The sequence below is a fragment of the Mesoplodon mirus genome (assembly GCF_964341445.2).
Source record: "Mesoplodon mirus genome assembly, chromosome: 17".
NCBI lineage: Eukaryota > Metazoa > Chordata > Mammalia > Artiodactyla > Ziphiidae > Mesoplodon > Mesoplodon mirus.
The window spans coordinates 35,683,080-35,700,139 of NC_138993.1; positions in this window are offsets into that span (position 1 = coordinate 35,683,080).

Consider the following 17,060-nt stretch of genomic DNA (forward strand, 5'->3'; position numbering starts at 1 on the left):
AACTGTGCGTCAGTTGCAGTGGAACCCAGCCTGACTTTTTCCTTGGGTAAGGTGACTGCAGGTTTGAGGTCCGAGAAGGAGCGCTAAGCAGAGTGTTTTTCGAGGTAGAGCTCAGGTAAGGCAAGGGGAGCCAACTTCCTTGTCATGTTGCGCTGGATACAACCTTGTTTCAGAAGCTCTTGGAGAGCTGAGGAAATCTGCCTCTCCCAAGGAAGAGGGCAGTGTGTTGCCCTACACTCGGCATAAACAGGCGTACACCTAAGGGCCTTCGGGGCTGGATGAGGCTCAAGCGGGCCCCAGGAGCCTGGCGGTACTCAGTGTTCTTGCACTGACTCGGGTGCTGACACGACGTTCTTAGGACTCCTTAAAGGGGTACTACCGAAAACTTAAAGCAGAACAGCAAGGAATGCCTCGGGAAGGGTGCTGCACGCCTTCCAATCGGCACGGCCCACCAGGGCGATTTTCGAGTCTCGTGGGGACACTGAGTTTCCCTTTCGCCCTAGAGCAGGGCAGGGAAGCTTCCTCGGGAACTGGAAGCAGCCTGCTTCTTTCGAGAAAGCTCCTTTGCCTCTCGCAGGCATGCCCGCAGGGACTAAACTCCCGGCAGCAAGAGTGTTTTTGACCTGCTGGACTGGCTAGGAACGTCTCTCTGAAGCTGTGGCAGAGCTGAGGATCTCCAGCTCTCCCAGGGAAGAGTGCAGTGTGTTGCGCTTCGCTCAGGAAACACAGGGGTGCGCCGAAGGACCTACGGGGCTGGGTGCTGCTCCACAGGCCCACTGGAGCCCGGCTCCCTGAGTGTTCCTGTAAGGAAACTGGTGCTAACGTGCTAGGAGTCCGGAAAGGCCTACCCTCGTGAAACTAAAGTAGCACAGCCAAAATGCCTCATGGAAGCTGCTGCCCACCAATCTTTCTGCACGGAAACCCAGGGCCGTAGTGAAAAGCCAGTGTTTGCGTTTCGGGTTCCCTTTAGCTCTAAAGCAGGGTCAGGCTTTCTTTGTGGAACTGTAGTTGAAAGTCAGCCTGCCGATGCAGGAGACACGGGTTCGTACCCCGATCCGGGAAGGTCCCACCCGCTGCCCTAGTGCCGCACCCGGGAGCCTTAGCCGCTGCACCTAAGCCTCAGGAGCCGGCGCTCCGCAACGGGAGAGGCCACAACCGTGAGAGGTGCGCGTACACCCAAATAAGGAAAGACACAGGGCAAGATGATATCCCACCCAGGAACCGGAGGCGCCCTGTTTCTGGGAGAAAAGTCAACTTCCTATCCGAGCCCTGCACGAAATGACTAGAATCCTGGAAGCACAAGTGTTTGGGCACAAGCTTCCAGGCTGCCCGAGTGGAATGGTCAACACTGGGGAGAAAAAGGCCTGTGCCCTCAGGCCCCCATTTCGAGGTTGACGGGAAGCATCAGTACCTATTGTTTCGAAAAATTCAAAAGAGACACATGGTACTCAGGGGGCCCTTCCCTAAAGCAGCTTCTCCATACAGCGTGTTCTGCGTTGTAGGGCGTGGCCTAAAGGAAAGAATGCCGTGGGTCAGCCTAGGGGCCCGTGCACCTTCCAAAAGCCGGCTGTGTTCCACGAAGAACTGATCTTTAGTTGCAGTGGAACCCAACCCGAGTTTCTCCTTGAGGTAGGGTGACTGCAGGTGACAGGACCTAGAAGGACTGCTAAGCAGAGTGTCTCTCTCAGTATCGCTCTGACAGGGCAATGAGGCCGACCGGCATTGAATGCTGGAAGTGCTACAACCGTGTTACTGAATCCGTCTGTGACCGGAGGCAGTCTAGCTCTCCGACGCACGAGTTCAATATGTTGCCCTACACTCAGCTACGGAGGGGTGCAGCTAAGGATCTTCGCGACTGGATGAGGCTCACCAGGCCACTAGGAGCCTGCAGTGACTCAGCGTTCTTAGGCAGAATCGTGTGCGGACGCGAGGGTCCTAGGAGGCCTTTACAGCTTACTGCCTTTAAAGTAAAGCAGAGCTGCGACGTGGGTCTCATAGAAGCTGCCGCACGCCTCCCCTTCTGCATGGCAGAGCAGGGCCACCCGTCGAGGCGAGTGTTCATGCTGAGTTTCCCTTTCGCTATAAAGCAGGGCAGGGGAAGCTCCCAGCCAGGAAGTCGTAGTACCCTATTTCTTTGGAGGCAACTCAGTTTCTACTCAGTGCCACGCCTGCACTGACTAGTAAGCCGGCAAACGCACTATTCCCCGGAAGCGTCAAGGGCTCACGCAGGGCGCTTGCCAGCGGGGAAAACAAGGCTTGTGACATCAGGCCCCCCATTCGAGGTTGACGCACTGCGTAAGGACCTGTTATGCTGCCGAAGTCAGAAGAGACACAAGCTACCCACTGACCCCTTCCCGAAATCAACTTTTGTAGGCAGGGTGTTCGGCTTGTAGGGAACTGCCTAAATTTTCGAAAGCCCCAGATCGGCCTAGGGGCCTGGGCATCTTCCAAAAGCCTGCTGTGTTCCACGAAGAACTGTGCGTCAGTTGCAGTGGAACCCAGCCTGACTTTTTCCTTGGGTAAGGTGACTGCAGGTTTGAGGTCCGAGCAGGAGCGCTAAGCAGAGTGTTTTTCGAGGTAGAGCTCAGGTAAGGCAAGGGGAGCCAACTTCCTTGTCATGTTGCGCTGGATACAACCTTGTTTCAGAAGCTCTTGGAGAGCTGAGGAAATCTGCCTCTCCCAAGGAAGAGGGCAGTGTGTTGCCCTACACTCGGCATAAACAGGCGTACACCTAAGGGCCTTCGGGGCTGGATGAGGCTCAAGCGGGCCCCAGGAGCCTGGCGGTACTCAGTGTTCTTGCACTGACTCGGGTGCTGACACGACGTTCTTAGGACTCCTTAAAGGGGTACTACCGAAAACTTAAAGCAGAACAGCAAGGAATGCCTCGGGAAGGGTGCTGCACGCCTTCCAATCGGCACGGCCCACCAGGGCGATTTTCGAGTCTCGTGGGGACACTGAGTTTCCCTTTCGCCCTAGAGCAGGGCAGGGAAGCTTCCTCAGGAACTGGAAGCAGCCTGCTTCTTTCGAGAAAGCTCATTTGCCTCTCGCAGGCATGCCCGCAGGGACTAAACTCCCGGCAGCAAGAGTGTTTTTGACCTGCTGGACTGGCTAGGAACGTCTCTCTGAAGCTGTGGCAGAGCTGAGGATCTCCAGCTCTCCCAGGGAAGAGTGCAGTGTGTTGCGCTTCGCTCAGGAAACACAGGGGTGCGCCGAAGGACCTACGGGGCTGGGTGCTGCTCCACAGGCCCACTGGAGCCCGGCTCCCTGAGCGTTCCTGTAAGGAAACTGGTGCTAACGTGCTAGGAGTCCGGAAAGGCCTACCCTCGTGAAACTGAAGTAGCACAGCCCAAATGCCTCATGGAAGCTGCTGCCCACCAATCTTTCTGCACGGAAACCCAGGGCCGTAGTGAAAAGCCAGTGTTTGCGTTTCGGGTTCCCTTTAGCTCTAAAGCAGGGTCAGGCTTTCTTTGTGGAACTGTAGTTGAAAGTCAGCCTGCCGATGCAGGAGACACGGGTTCGTACCCCGATCCGGGAAGGTCCCACCCGCTGCCCTAGTGCCGCACCCGTGAGCCTTAGCCGCTGCACCTAAGCCTCAGGAGCCGGCGCTCCGCAACGGGAGAGGCCACAACCGTGAGAGGTGCGCGTACACCCAAATAAGGAAAGACACAGGGCAAGATGATATCCCACCCAGGAACCGGAGGCGCCCTGTTTCTGGGAGAAAAGTCAACTTCCTATCCGAGCCCTGCACGAAATGACTAGAATCCTGGAAGCACAAGTGTTTGGGCACAAGCTTCCAGGCTGCCCGAGTGGAATGGTCAACACTGGGGAGAAAAAGGCCTGTGCCCTCAGGCCCCCATTTCGAGGTTGACGGGAAGCATCAGTACCTATTGTTTCGAAAAATTCAAAAGAGACACATGGTACTCAGGGGGCCCTTCCCTAAAGCAGCTTCTCCATACAGCGTGTTCTGCGTTGTAGGGCGTGGCCTAAAGGAAAGAATGCCGTGGGTCAGCCTAGGGGCCCGTGCACCTTCCAAAAGCCGGCTGTGTTCCACGAAGAACTGATCTTTAGTTGCAGTGGAACCCAACCCGAGTTTCTCCTTGAGGTAGGGTGACTGCAGGTGACAGGACCTAGAAGGAATGCTAAGCAGAGTGTCTCTCTCAGTATCGCTCTGACAGGGCAATGAGGCCGACCGGCATTGAATGCTGGAAGTGCTACAACCGTGTTACTGAATCCGTCTGTGACCGGAGGCAGTCTAGCTCTCCGACGCACGAGTTCAATATGTTGCCCTACACTCAGCTACGGAGGGGTGCAGCTAAGGATCTTCGCGACTGGATGAGGCTCACCAGGCCACTAGGAGCCTGCAGTGACTCAGCGTTCTTAGGCAGAATCGTGTGCGGACGCGAGGGTCCTAGGAGGCCTTTACAGCTTACTGCCTTTAAAGTAAAGCAGAGCTGCGACGTGGGTCTCATAGAAGCTGCCGCACGCCTCCCCTTCTGCATGGCAGAGCAGGGCCACACGTCGAGGCGAGTGTTCATGCTGAGTTTCCCTTTCGCTATAAAGCAGGGCAGGGGAAGCTCCCAGCCAGGAAGTCGTAGTACCCTATTTCTTTGGAGGCAACTCAGTTTCTACTCAGTGCCACGCCTGCACTGACTAGTAAGCCGGCAAACGCACTATTCCCCGGAAGCGTCAAGGGCTCACGCAGGGCGCTTTCCAGCGGGGAAAACAAGGCTTGTGACATCAGGCCCCCCATTCGAGGTTGACGCACTGCGTAAGGACCTGTTATGCTGCCGAAGTCAGAAGAGACACAAGCTACCCACTGACCCCTTCCCGAAATCAACTTTTGTAGGCAGGGTGTTCGGCTTGTAGGGAACTGCCTAAATTTTCGAAAGCCCCAGATCGGCCTAGGGGCCTGGGCATCTTCCAAAAGCCTGCTGTGTTCCACGAAGAACTGTGCGTCAGTTGCAGTGGAACCCAGCCTGACTTTTTCCTTGGGTGAGGTGACTGCAGGTTTGAGGTCCGAGAAGGAGCGCTAAGCAGAGTGTTTTTCGAGGTAGAGCTCAGGTAAGGCAAGGGGAGCCAACTTCCTTGTCATGTTGCGCTGGATACAACCTTGTTTCAGAAGCTCTTGGAGAGCTGAGGAAATCTGCCTCTCCCAAGGAAGAGGGCAGTGTGTTGCCCTACACTCGGCATAAACAGGCGTACACCTAAGGGCCTTCGGGGCTGGATGAGGCTCAAGCGGGGCCCCAGGAGCCTGGCGGTACTCAGTGTTCTTGCACTGACTCGGGTGCTGACACGACGTTCTTAGGACTCCTTAAAGGGGTACTACCGAAAACTTAAAGCAGAACAGCAAGGAATGCCTCGGGAAGGGTGCTGCACGCCTTCCAATCGGCACGGCCCACCAGGGCGATTTTCGAGTCTCGTGGGGACACTGAGTTTCCCTTTCGCCCTAGAGCAGGGCAGGGAAGCTTCCTCGGGAACTGGAAGCAGCCTGCTTCTTTCGAGAAAGCTCATTTGCCTCTCGCAGGCATGCCCGCAGGGACTAAACTCCCGGCAGCAAGAGTGTTTTTGACCTGCTGGACTGGCTAGGAACATCTCTCTGAAGCTGTGGCAGAGCTGAGGATCTCCAGCTCTCCCAGGGAAGAGTGCAGTGTGTTGCGCTTCGCTCAGGAAACACAGGGGTGCGCCGAAGGACCTACGGGGCTGGGTGCTGCTCCACAGGCCCACTGGAGCCCGGCTCCCTGAGCGTTCCTGTAAGGAAACTGGTGCTAACGTGCTAGGAGTCCGGAAAGGCCTACCCTCGTGAAACTGAAGTAGCACAGCCCAAATGCCTCATGGAAGCTGCTGCCCACCAATCTTTCTGCACGGAAACCCAGGGCCGTAGTGAAAAGCCAGTGTTTGCGTTTCGGGTTCCCTTTAGCTCTAAAGCAGGGTCAGGCTTTCTTTGTGGAACTGTAGTTGAAAGTCAGCCTGCCGATGCAGGAGACACGGGTTCGTACCCCGATCCGGGAAGGTCCCACCCGCTGCCCTAGTGCCGCACCCGGGAGCCTTAGCCGCTGCACCTAAGCCTCAGGAGCCGGCGCTCCGCAACGGGAGAGGCCACAACCGTGAGAGGTGCGCGTACACCCAAATAAGGAAAGACACAGGGCAAGATGATATCCCACCCAGGAACCGGAGGCGCCCTGTTTCTGGGAGAAAAGTCAACTTCCTATCCGAGCCCTGCACGAAATGACTAGAATCCTGGAAGCACAAGTGTTTGGGCACAAGCTTCCAGGCTGCCCGAGTGGAATGGTCAACACTGGGGAGAAAAAGGCCTGTGCCCTCAGGCCCCCATTTCGAGGTTGACGGGAAGCATCAGTACCTATTGTTTCGAAAAATTCAAAAGAGACACATGGTACTCAGGGGGCCCTTCCCTAAAGCAGCTTCTCCATACAGCGTGTTCTGCGTTGTAGGGCGTGGCCTAAAGGAAAGAATGCCGTGGGTCAGCCTAGGGGCCCGTGCACCTTCCAAAAGCCGGCTGTGTTCCACGAAGAACTGATCTTTAGTTGCAGTGGAACCCAACCCGAGTTTCTCCTTGAGGTAGGGTGACTGCAGGTGACAGGACCTAGAAGGAATGCTAAGCAGAGTGTCTCTCTCAGTATCGCTCTGACAGGGCAATGAGGCCGACCGGCATTGAATGCTGGAAGTGCTACAACCGTGTTACTGAATCCGTCTGTGACCGGAGGCAGTCTAGCTCTCCGACGCACGAGTTCAATATGTTGCCCTACACTCAGCTACGGAGGGGTGCAGCTAAGGATCTTCGCGACTGGATGAGGCTCACCAGGCCACTAGGAGCCTGCAGTGACTCAGCGTTCTTAGGCAGAATCGTGTGCGGACGCGAGGGTCCTAGGAGGCCTTTACAGCTTACTGCCTTTAAAGTAAAGCAGAGCTGCGACGTGGGTCTCATAGAAGCTGCCGCACGCCTCCCCTTCTGCATGGCAGAGCAGGGCCACACGTCGAGGCGAGTGTTCATGCTGAGTTTCCCTTTCGCTATAAAGCAGGGCAGGGGAAGCTCCCAGCCAGGAAGTCGTAGTACCCTATTTCTTTGGAGGCAACTCAGTTTCTACTCAGTGCCACGCCTGCACTGACTAGTAAGCCGGCAAACGCACTATTCCCCGGAAGCGTCAAGGGCTCACGCAGGGCGCTTTCCAGCGGGGAAAACAAGGCTTGTGACATCAGGCCCCCCATTCGAGGTTGACGCACTGCGTAAGGACCTGTTATGCTGCCGAAGTCAGAAGAGACACAAGCTACCCACTGACCCCTTCCCGAAATCAACTTTTGTAGGCAGGGTGTTCGGCTTGTAGGGAACTGCCTAAATTTTCGAAAGCCCCAGATCGGCCTAGGGGCCTGGGCATCTTCCAAAAGCCTGCTGTGTTCCACGAAGAACTGTGCGTCAGTTGCAGTGGAACCCAGCCTGACTTTTTCCTTGGGTGAGGTGACTGCAGGTTTGAGGTCCGAGAAGGAGCGCTAAGCAGAGTGTTTTTCGAGGTAGAGCTCAGGTAAGGCAAGGGGAGCCAACTTCCTTGTCATGTTGCGCTGGATACAACCTTGTTTCAGAAGCTCTTGGAGAGCTGAGGAAATCTGCCTCTCCCAAGGAAGAGGGCAGTGTGTTGCCCTACACTCGGCATAAACAGGCGTACACCTAAGGGCCTTCGGGGCTGGATGAGGCTCAAGCGGGGCCCCAGGAGCCTGGCGGTACTCAGTGTTCTTGCACTGACTCGGGTGCTGACACGACGTTCTTAGGACTCCTTAAAGGGGTACTACCGAAAACTTAAAGCAGAACAGCAAGGAATGCCTCGGGAAGGGTGCTGCACGCCTTCCAATCGGCACGGCCCACCAGGGCGATTTTCGAGTCTCGTGGGGACACTGAGTTTCCCTTTCGCCCTAGAGCAGGGCAGGGAAGCTTCCTCGGGAACTGGAAGCAGCCTGCTTCTTTCGAGAAAGCTCATTTGCCTCTCGCAGGCATGCCCGCAGGGACTAAACTCCCGGCAGCAAGAGTGTTTTTGACCTGCTGGACTGGCTAGGAACATCTCTCTGAAGCTGTGGCAGAGCTGAGGATCTCCAGCTCTCCCAGGGAAGAGTGCAGTGTGTTGCGCTTCGCTCAGGAAACACAGGGGTGCGCTGAAGGACCTACGGGGCTGGGTGCTGCTCCACAGGCCCACTGGAGCCCGGCTCCCTGAGCGTTCCTGTAAGGAAACTGGTGCTAACGTGCTAGGAGTCCGGAAAGGCCTACCCTCGTGAAACTGAAGTAGCACAGCCCAAATGCCTCATGGAAGCTGCTGCCCACCAATCTTTCTGCACGGAAACCCAGGGCCGTAGTGAAAAGCCAGTGTTTGCGTTTCGGGTTCCCTTTAGCTCTAAAGCAGGGTCAGGCTTTCTTTGTGGAACTGTAGTTGAAAGTCAGCCTGCCGATGCAGGAGACACGGGTTCGTACCCCGATCCGGGAAGGTCCCACCCGCTGCCCTAGTGCCGCACCCGGGAGCCTTAGCCGCTGCACCTAAGCCTCAGGAGCCGGCGCTCCGCAACGGGAGAGGCCACAACCGTGAGAGGTGCGCGTACACCCAAATAAGGAAAGACACAGGGCAAGATGATATCCCACCCAGGAACCGGAGGCGCCCTGTTTCTGGGAGAAAAGTCAACTTCCTATCCGAGCCCTGCACGAAATGACTAGAATCCTGGAAGCACAAGTGTTTGGGCACAAGCTTCCAGGCTGCCCGAGTGGAATGGTCAACACTGGGGAGAAAAAGGCCTGTGCCCTCAGGCCCCCATTTCGAGGTTGACGGGAAGCATAAGTACCTATTGTTTCGAGAAATTCAAAAGAGACACATGGTACTCAGGGGGCCCTTCCCTAAAGCAGCTTCTCCATACAGCGTGTTCTGCGTTGTAGGGCGTGGCCTAAAGGAAAGAATGCCGTGGGTCAGCCTAGGGGCCCGTGCACCTTCCAAAAGCCGGCTGTGTTCCACGAAGAACTGATCTTTAGTTGCAGTGGAACCCAACCCGAGTTTCTCCTTGAGGTAGGGTGACTGCAGGTGACAAGACCTAGAAGGAATGCTAAGCAGAGTGTCTCTCTCAGTATCGCTCTGACAGGGCAATGAGGCCGACCGGCATTGAATGCTGGAAGTGCTACAACCGTGTTACTGAATCCGTCTGTGACCGGAGGCAGTCTAGCTCTCCGACGCACGAGTTCAATATGTTGCCCTACACTCAGCTACGGAGGGGTGCAGCTAAGGATCTTCGCGACTGGATGAGGCTCACCAGGCCACTAGGAGCCTGCAGTGACTCAGCGTTCTTAGGCAGAATCGTGTGCGGACGCGAGGGTCCTAGGAGGCCTTTACAGCTTACTGCCTTTAAAGTAAAGCAGAGCTGCGACGTGGGTCTCATAGAAGCTGCCGCACGCCTCCCCTTCTGCATGGCAGAGCAGGGCCACACGTCGAGGCGAGTGTTCATGCTGAGTTTCCCTTTCGCTATAAAGCAGGGCAGGGGAAGCTCCCAGCCAGGAAGTCGTAGTACCCTATTTCTTTGGAGGCAACTCAGTTTCTACTCAGTGCCACGCCTGCACTGACTAGTAAGCCGGCAAACGCACTATTCCCCGGAAGCGTCAAGGGCTCACGCAGGGCGCTTTCCAGCGGGGAAAACAAGGCTTGTGACATCAGGCCCCCCATTCGAGGTTGACGCACTGCGTAAGGACCTGTTATGCTGCCGAAGTCAGAAGAGACACAAGCTACCCACTGACCCCTTCCCGAAATCAACTTTTGTAGGCAGGGTGTTCGGCTTGTAGGGAACTGCCTAAATTTTCGAAAGCCCCAGATCGGCCTAGGGGCCTGGGCATCTTCCAAAAGCCTGCTGTGTTCCACGAAGAACTGTGCGTCAGTTGCAGTGGAACCCAGCCTGACTTTTTCCTTGGGTGAGGTGACTGCAGGTTTGAGGTCCGAGAAGGAGCGCTAAGCAGAGTGTTTTTCGAGGTAGAGCTCAGGTAAGGCAAGGGGAGCCAACTTCCTTGTCATGTTGCGCTGGATACAACCTTGTTTCAGAAGCTCTTGGAGAGCTGAGGAAATCTGCCTCTCCCAAGGAAGAGGGCAGTGTGTTGCCCTACACTCGGCATAAACAGGCGTACACCTAAGGGCCTTCGGGGCTGGATGAGGCTCAAGCGGGGCCCCAGGAGCCTGGCGGTACTCAGTGTTCTTGCACTGACTCGGGTGCTGACACGACGTTCTTAGGACTCCTTAAAGGGGTACTACCGAAAACTTAAAGCAGAACAGCAAGGAATGCCTCGGGAAGGGTGCTGCACGCCTTCCAATCGGCACGGCCCACCAGGGCGATTTTCGAGTCTCGTGGGGACACTGAGTTTCCCTTTCGCCCTAGAGCAGGGCAGGGAAGCTTCCTCGGGAACTGGAAGCAGCCTGCTTCTTTCGAGAAAGCTCATTTGCCTCTCGCAGGCATGCCCGCAGGGACTAAACTCCCGGCAGCAAGAGTGTTTTTGACCTGCTGGACTGGCTAGGAACGTCTCTCTGAAGCTGTGGCAGAGCTGAGGATCTCCAGCTCTCCCAGGGAAGAGTGCAGTGTGTTGCGCTTCGCTCAGGAAACACAGGGGTGCGCTGAGGGACCTACGGGGCTGGGTGCTGCCCCACAGGCCCACTGGAGCCCGGCTCCCTGAGTGTTCCTGTAAGGAAACTGGTGCTAACGTGCTAGGAGTCCGGAAAGGCCTACCCTCGTGAAACTGAAGTAGCACAGCCCAAATGCCTCATGGAAGCTGCTGCCCACCAATCTTTCTGCACGGAAACCCAGGGCCGTAGTGAAAAGCCAGTGTTTGCGTTTCGGGTTCCCTTTAGCTCTAAAGCAGGGTCAGGCTTTCTTTGTGGAACTGTAGTTGAAAGTCAGCCTGCCGATGCAGGAGACACGGGTTCGTACCCCGATCCGGGAAGGTCCCACCCGCTGCCCTAGTGCCGCACCCGGGAGCCTTAGCCGCTGCACCTAAGCCTCAGGAGCCGGCGCTCCGCAACGGGAGAGGCCACAACCGTGAGAGGTGCGCGTACACCCAAATAAGGAAAGACACAGGGCAAGATGATATCCCACCCAGGAACCGGAGGCGCCCTGTTTCTGGGAGAAAAGTCAACTTCCTATCCGAGCCCTGCACGAAATGACTAGAATCCTGGAAGCACAAGTGTTTGGGCACAAGCTTCCAGGCTGCCCGAGTGGAATGGTCAACATTGGGGAGAAAAAGGCCTGTGCCCTCAGGCCCCCATTTCGAGGTTGACGGGAAGCATAAGTACCTATTGTTTCGAGAAATTCAAAAGAGACACATGGTACTCAGGGGGCCCTTCCCTAAAGCAGCTTCTCCATACAGCGTGTTCTGCGTTGTAGGGCGTGGCCTAAAGGAAAGAATGCCGTGGGTCAGCCTAGGGGCCCGTGCACCTTCCAAAAGCCGGCTGTGTTCCACGAAGAACTGATCTTTAGTTGCAGTGGAACCCAACCCGAGTTTCTCCTTGAGGTAGGGTGACTGCAGGTGACAAGACCTAGAAGGACTGCTAAGCAGAGTGTCTCTCTCAGTATCGCTCTGACAGGGCAATGAGGCCGACCGGCATTGAATGCTGGAAGTGCTACAACCGTGTTACTGAATCCGTCTGTGACCGGAGGCAGTCTAGCTCTCCGACGCACGAGTTCAATATGTTGCCCTACACTCAGCTACGGAGGGGTGCAGCTAAGGATCTTCGCGACTGGATGAGGCTCACCAGGCCACTAGGAGCCTGCAGTGACTCAGCGTTCTTAGGCAGAATCGTGTGCGGACGCGAGGGTCCTAGGAGGCCTTTACAGCTTACTGCCTTTAAAGTAAAGCAGAGCTGCGACGTGGGTCTCATAGAAGCTGCCGCACGCCTCCCCTTCTGCATGGCAGAGCAGGGCCACACGTCGAGGCGAGTGTTCATGCTGAGTTTCCCTTTCGCTATAAAGCAGGGCAGGGGAAGCTCCCAGCCAGGAAGTCGTAGTACCCTATTTCTTTGGAGGCAACTCAGTTTCTACTCAGTGCCACGCCTGCACTGACTAGTAAGCCGGCAAACGCACTATTCCCCGGAAGCGTCAAGGGCTCACGCAGGGCGCTTGCCAGCGGGGAAAACAAGGCTTGTGACATCAGGCCCCCCATTCGAGGTTGACGCACTGCGTAAGGACCTGTTATGCTGCCGAAGTCAGAAGAGACACAAGCTACCCACTGACCCCTTCCCGAAATCAACTTTTGTAGGCAGGGTGTTCGGCTTGTAGGGAACTGCCTAAATTTTCGAAAGCCCCAGATCGGCCTAGGGGCCTGGGCATCTTCCAAAAGCCTGCTGTGTTCCACGAAGAACTGTGCGTCAGTTGCAGTGGAACCCAGCCTGACTTTTTCCTTGGGTGAGGTGACTGCAGGTTTGAGGTCCGAGAAGGAGCGCTAAGCAGAGTGTTTTTCGAGGTAGAGCTCAGGTAAGGCAAGGGGAGCCAACTTCCTTGTCATGTTGCGCTGGATACAACCTTGTTTCAGAAGCTCTTGGAGAGCTGAGGAAATCTGCCTCTCCCAAGGAAGAGGGCAGTGTGTTGCCCTACACTCGGCATAAACAGGCGTACACCTAAGGGCCTTCGGGGCTGGATGAGGCTCAAGCGGGGCCCCAGGAGCCTGGCGGTACTCAGTGTTCTTGCACTGACTCGGGTGCTGACACGACGTTCTTAGGACTCCTTAAAGGGGTACTACCGAAAACTTAAAGCAGAACAGCAAGGAATGCCTCGGGAAGGGTGCTGCACGCCTTCCAATCGGCACGGCCCACCAGGGCGATTTTCGAGTCTCGTGGGGACACTGAGTTTCCCTTTCGCCCTAGAGCAGGGCAGGGAAGCTTCCTCGGGAACTGGAAGCAGCCTGCTTCTTTCGAGAAAGCTCATTTGCCTCTCGCAGGCATGCCCGCAGGGACTAAACTCCCGGCAGCAAGAGTGTTTTTGACCTGCTGGACTGGCTAGGAACGTCTCTCTGAAGCTGTGGCAGAGCTGAGGATCTCCAGCTCTCCCAGGGAAGAGTGCAGTGTGTTGCGCTTCGCTCAGGAAACACAGGGGTGCGCTGAGGGACCTACGGGGCTGGGTGCTGCCCCACAGGCCCACTGGAGCCCGGCTCCCTGAGTGTTCCTGTAAGGAAACTGGTGCTAACGTGCTAGGAGTCCGGAAAGGCCTACCCTCGTGAAACTGAAGTAGCACAGCCCAAATGCCTCATGGAAGCTGCTGCCCACCAATCTTTCTGCACGGAAACCCAGGGCCGTAGTGAAAAGCCAGTGTTTGCGTTTCGGGTTCCCTTTAGCTCTAAAGCAGGGTCAGGCTTTCTTTGTGGAACTGTAGTTGAAAGTCAGCCTGCCGATGCAGGAGACACGGGTTCGTACCCCGATCCGGGAAGGTCCCACCCGCTGCCCTAGTGCCGCACCCGGGAGCCTTAGCCGCTGCACCTAAGCCTCAGGAGCCGGCGCTCCGCAACGGGAGAGGCCACAACCGTGAGAGGTGCGCGTACACCCAAATAAGGAAAGACACAGGGCAAGATGATATCCCACCCAGGAACCGGAGGCGCCCTGTTTCTGGGAGAAAAGTCAACTTCCTATCCGAGCCCTGCACGAAATGACTAGAATCCTGGAAGCACAAGTGTTTGGGCACAAGCTTCCAGGCTGCCCGAGTGGAATGGTCAACACTGGGGAGAAAAAGGCCTGTGCCCTCAGGCCCCCATTTCGAGGTTGACGGGAAGCATAAGTACCTATTGTTTCGAGAAATTCAAAAGAGACACATGGTACTCAGGGGGCCCTTCCCTAAAGCAGCTTCTCCATACAGCGTGTTCTGCGTTGTAGGGCGTGGCCTAAAGGAAAGAATGCCGTGGGTCAGCCTAGGGGCCCGTGCACCTTCCAAAAGCCGGCTGTGTTCCACGAAGAACTGATCTTTAGTTGCAGTGGAACCCAACCCGAGTTTCTCCTTGAGGTAGGGTGACTGCAGGTGACAGGACCTAGAAGGACTGCTAAGCAGAGTGTCTCTCTCAGTATCGCTCTGACAGGGCAATGAGGCCGACCGGCATTGAATGCTGGAAGTGCTACAACCGTGTTACTGAATCCGTCTGTGACCGGAGGCAGTCTAGCTCTCCGACGCACGAGTTCAATATGTTGCCCTACACTCAGCTACGGAGGGGTGCAGCTAAGGATCTTCGCGACTGGATGAGGCTCACCAGGCCACTAGGAGCCTGCAGTGACTCAGCGTTCTTAGGCAGAATCGTGTGCGGACGCGAGGGTCCTAGGAGGCCTTTACAGCTTACTGCCTTTAAAGTAAAGCAGAGCTGCGACGTGGGTCTCATAGAAGCTGCCGCACGCCTCCCCTTCTGCATGGCAGAGCAGGGCCACCCGTCGAGGCGAGTGTTCATGCTGAGTTTCCCTTTCGCTATAAAGCAGGGCAGGGGAAGCTCCCAGCCAGGAAGTCGTAGTACCCTATTTCTTTGGAGACAACTCAGTTTCTACTCAGTGCCACGCCTGCACTGACTAGTAAGCCGGCAAACGCACTATTCCCCGGAAGCGTCAAGGGCTCACGCAGGGCGCTTGCCAGCGGGGAAAACAAGGCTTGTGACATCAGGCCCCCCATTCGAGGTTGACGCACTGCGTAAGGACCTGTTATGCTGCCGAAGTCAGAAGAGACACAAGCTACCCACTGACCCCTTCCCGAAATCAACTTTTGTAGGCAGGGTGTTCGGCTTGTAGGGAACTGCCTAAATTTTCGAAAGCCCCAGATCGGCCTAGGGGCCTGGGCATCTTCCAAAAGCCTGCTGTGTTCCACGAAGAACTGTGCGTCAGTTGCAGTGGAACCCAGCCTGACTTTTTCCTTGGGTAAGGTGACTGCAGGTTTGAGGTCCGAGCAGGAGCGCTAAGCAGAGTGTTTTTCGAGGTAGAGCTCAGGTAAGGCAAGGGGAGCCAACTTCCTTGTCATGTTGCGCTGGATACAACCTTGTTTCAGAAGCTCTTGGAGAGCTGAGGAAATCTGCCTCTCCCAAGGAAGAGGGCAGTGTGTTGCCCTACACTCGGCATAAACAGGCGTACACCTAAGGGCCTTCGGGGCTGGATGAGGCTCAAGCGGGCCCCAGGAGCCTGGCGGTACTCAGTGTTCTTGCACTGACTCGGGTGCTGACACGACGTTCTTAGGACTCCTTAAAGGGGTACTACCGAAAACTTAAAGCAGAACAGCAAGGAATGCCTCGGGAAGGGTGCTGCACGCCTTCCAATCGGCACGGCCCACCAGGGCGATTTTCGAGTCTCGTGGGGACACTGAGTTTCCCTTTCGCCCTAGAGCAGGGCAGGGAAGCTTCCTCAGGAACTGGAAGCAGCCTGCTTCTTTCGAGAAAGCTCATTTGCCTCTCGCAGGCATGCCCGCAGGGACTAAACTCCCGGCAGCAAGAGTGTTTTTGACCTGCTGGACTGGCTAGGAACGTCTCTCTGAAGCTGTGGCAGAGCTGAGGATCTCCAGCTCTCCCAGGGAAGAGTGCAGTGTGTTGCGCTTCGCTCAGGAAACACAGGGGTGCGCTGAGGGACCTACGGGGCTGGGTGCTGCCCCACAGGCCCACTGGAGCCCGGCTCCCTGAGTGTTCCTGTAAGGAAACTGGTGCTAACGTGCTAGGAGTCCGGAAAGGCCTACCCTCGTGAAACTGAAGTAGCACAGCCCAAATGCCTCATGGAAGCTGCTGCCCACCAATCTTTCTGCACGGAAACCCAGGGCCGTAGTGAAAAGCCAGTGTTTGCGTTTCGGGTTCCCTTTAGCTCTAAAGCAGGGTCAGGCTTTCTTTGTGGAACTGTAGTTGAAAGTCAGCCTGCCGATGCAGGAGACACGGGTTCGTACCCCGATCCGGGAAGGTCCCACCCGCTGCCCTAGTGCCGCACCCGGGAGCCTTAGCCGCTGCACCTAAGCCTCAGGAGCCGGCGCTCCGCAACGGGAGAGGCCACAACCGTGAGAGGTGCGCGTACACCCAAATAAGGAAAGACACAGGGCAAGATGATATCCCACCCAGGAACCGGAGGCGCCCTGTTTCTGGGAGAAAAGTCAACTTCCTATCCGAGCCCTGCACGAAATGACTAGAATCCTGGAAGCACAAGTGTTTGGGCACAAGCTTCCAGGCTGCCCGAGTGGAATGGTCAACACTGGGGAGAAAAAGGCCTGTGCCCTCAGGCCCCCATTTCGAGGTTGACGGGAAGCATAAGTACCTATTGTTTCGAGAAATTCAAAAGAGACACATGGTACTCAGGGGGCCCTTCCCTAAAGCAGCTTCTCCATACAGCGTGTTCTGCGTTGTAGGGCGTGGCCTAAAGGAAAGAATGCCGTGGGTCAGCCTAGGGGCCCGTGCACCTTCCAAAAGCCGGCTGTGTTCCACGAAGAACTGATCTTTAGTTGCAGTGGAACCCAACCCGAGTTTCTCCTTGAGGTAGGGTGACTGCAGGTGACAGGACCTAGAAGGACTGCTAAGCAGAGTGTCTCTCTCAGTATCGCTCTGACAGGGCAATGAGGCCGACCGGCATTGAATGCTGGAAGTGCTACAACCGTGTTACTGAATCCGTCTGTGACCGGAGGCAGTCTAGCTCTCCGACGCACGAGTTCAATATGTTGCCCTACACTCAGCTACGGAGGGGTGCAGCTAAGGATCTTCGCGACTGGATGAGGCTCACCAGGCCACTAGGAGCCTGCAGTGACTCAGCGTTCTTAGGCAGAATCGTGTGCGGACGCGAGGGTCCTAGGAGGCCTTTACAGCTTACTGCCTTTAAAGTAAAGCAGAGCTGCGACGTGGGTCTCATAGAAGCTGCCGCACGCCTCCCCTTCTGCATGGCAGAGCAGGGCCACACGTCGAGGCGAGTGTTCATGCTGAGTTTCCCTTTCGCTATAAAGCAGGGCAGGGGAAGCTCCCAGCCAGGAAGTCGTAGTACCCTATTTCTTTGGAGGCAACTCAGTTTCTACTCAGTGCCACGCCTGCACTGACTAGTAAGCCGGCAAACGCACTATTCCCCGGAAGCGTCAAG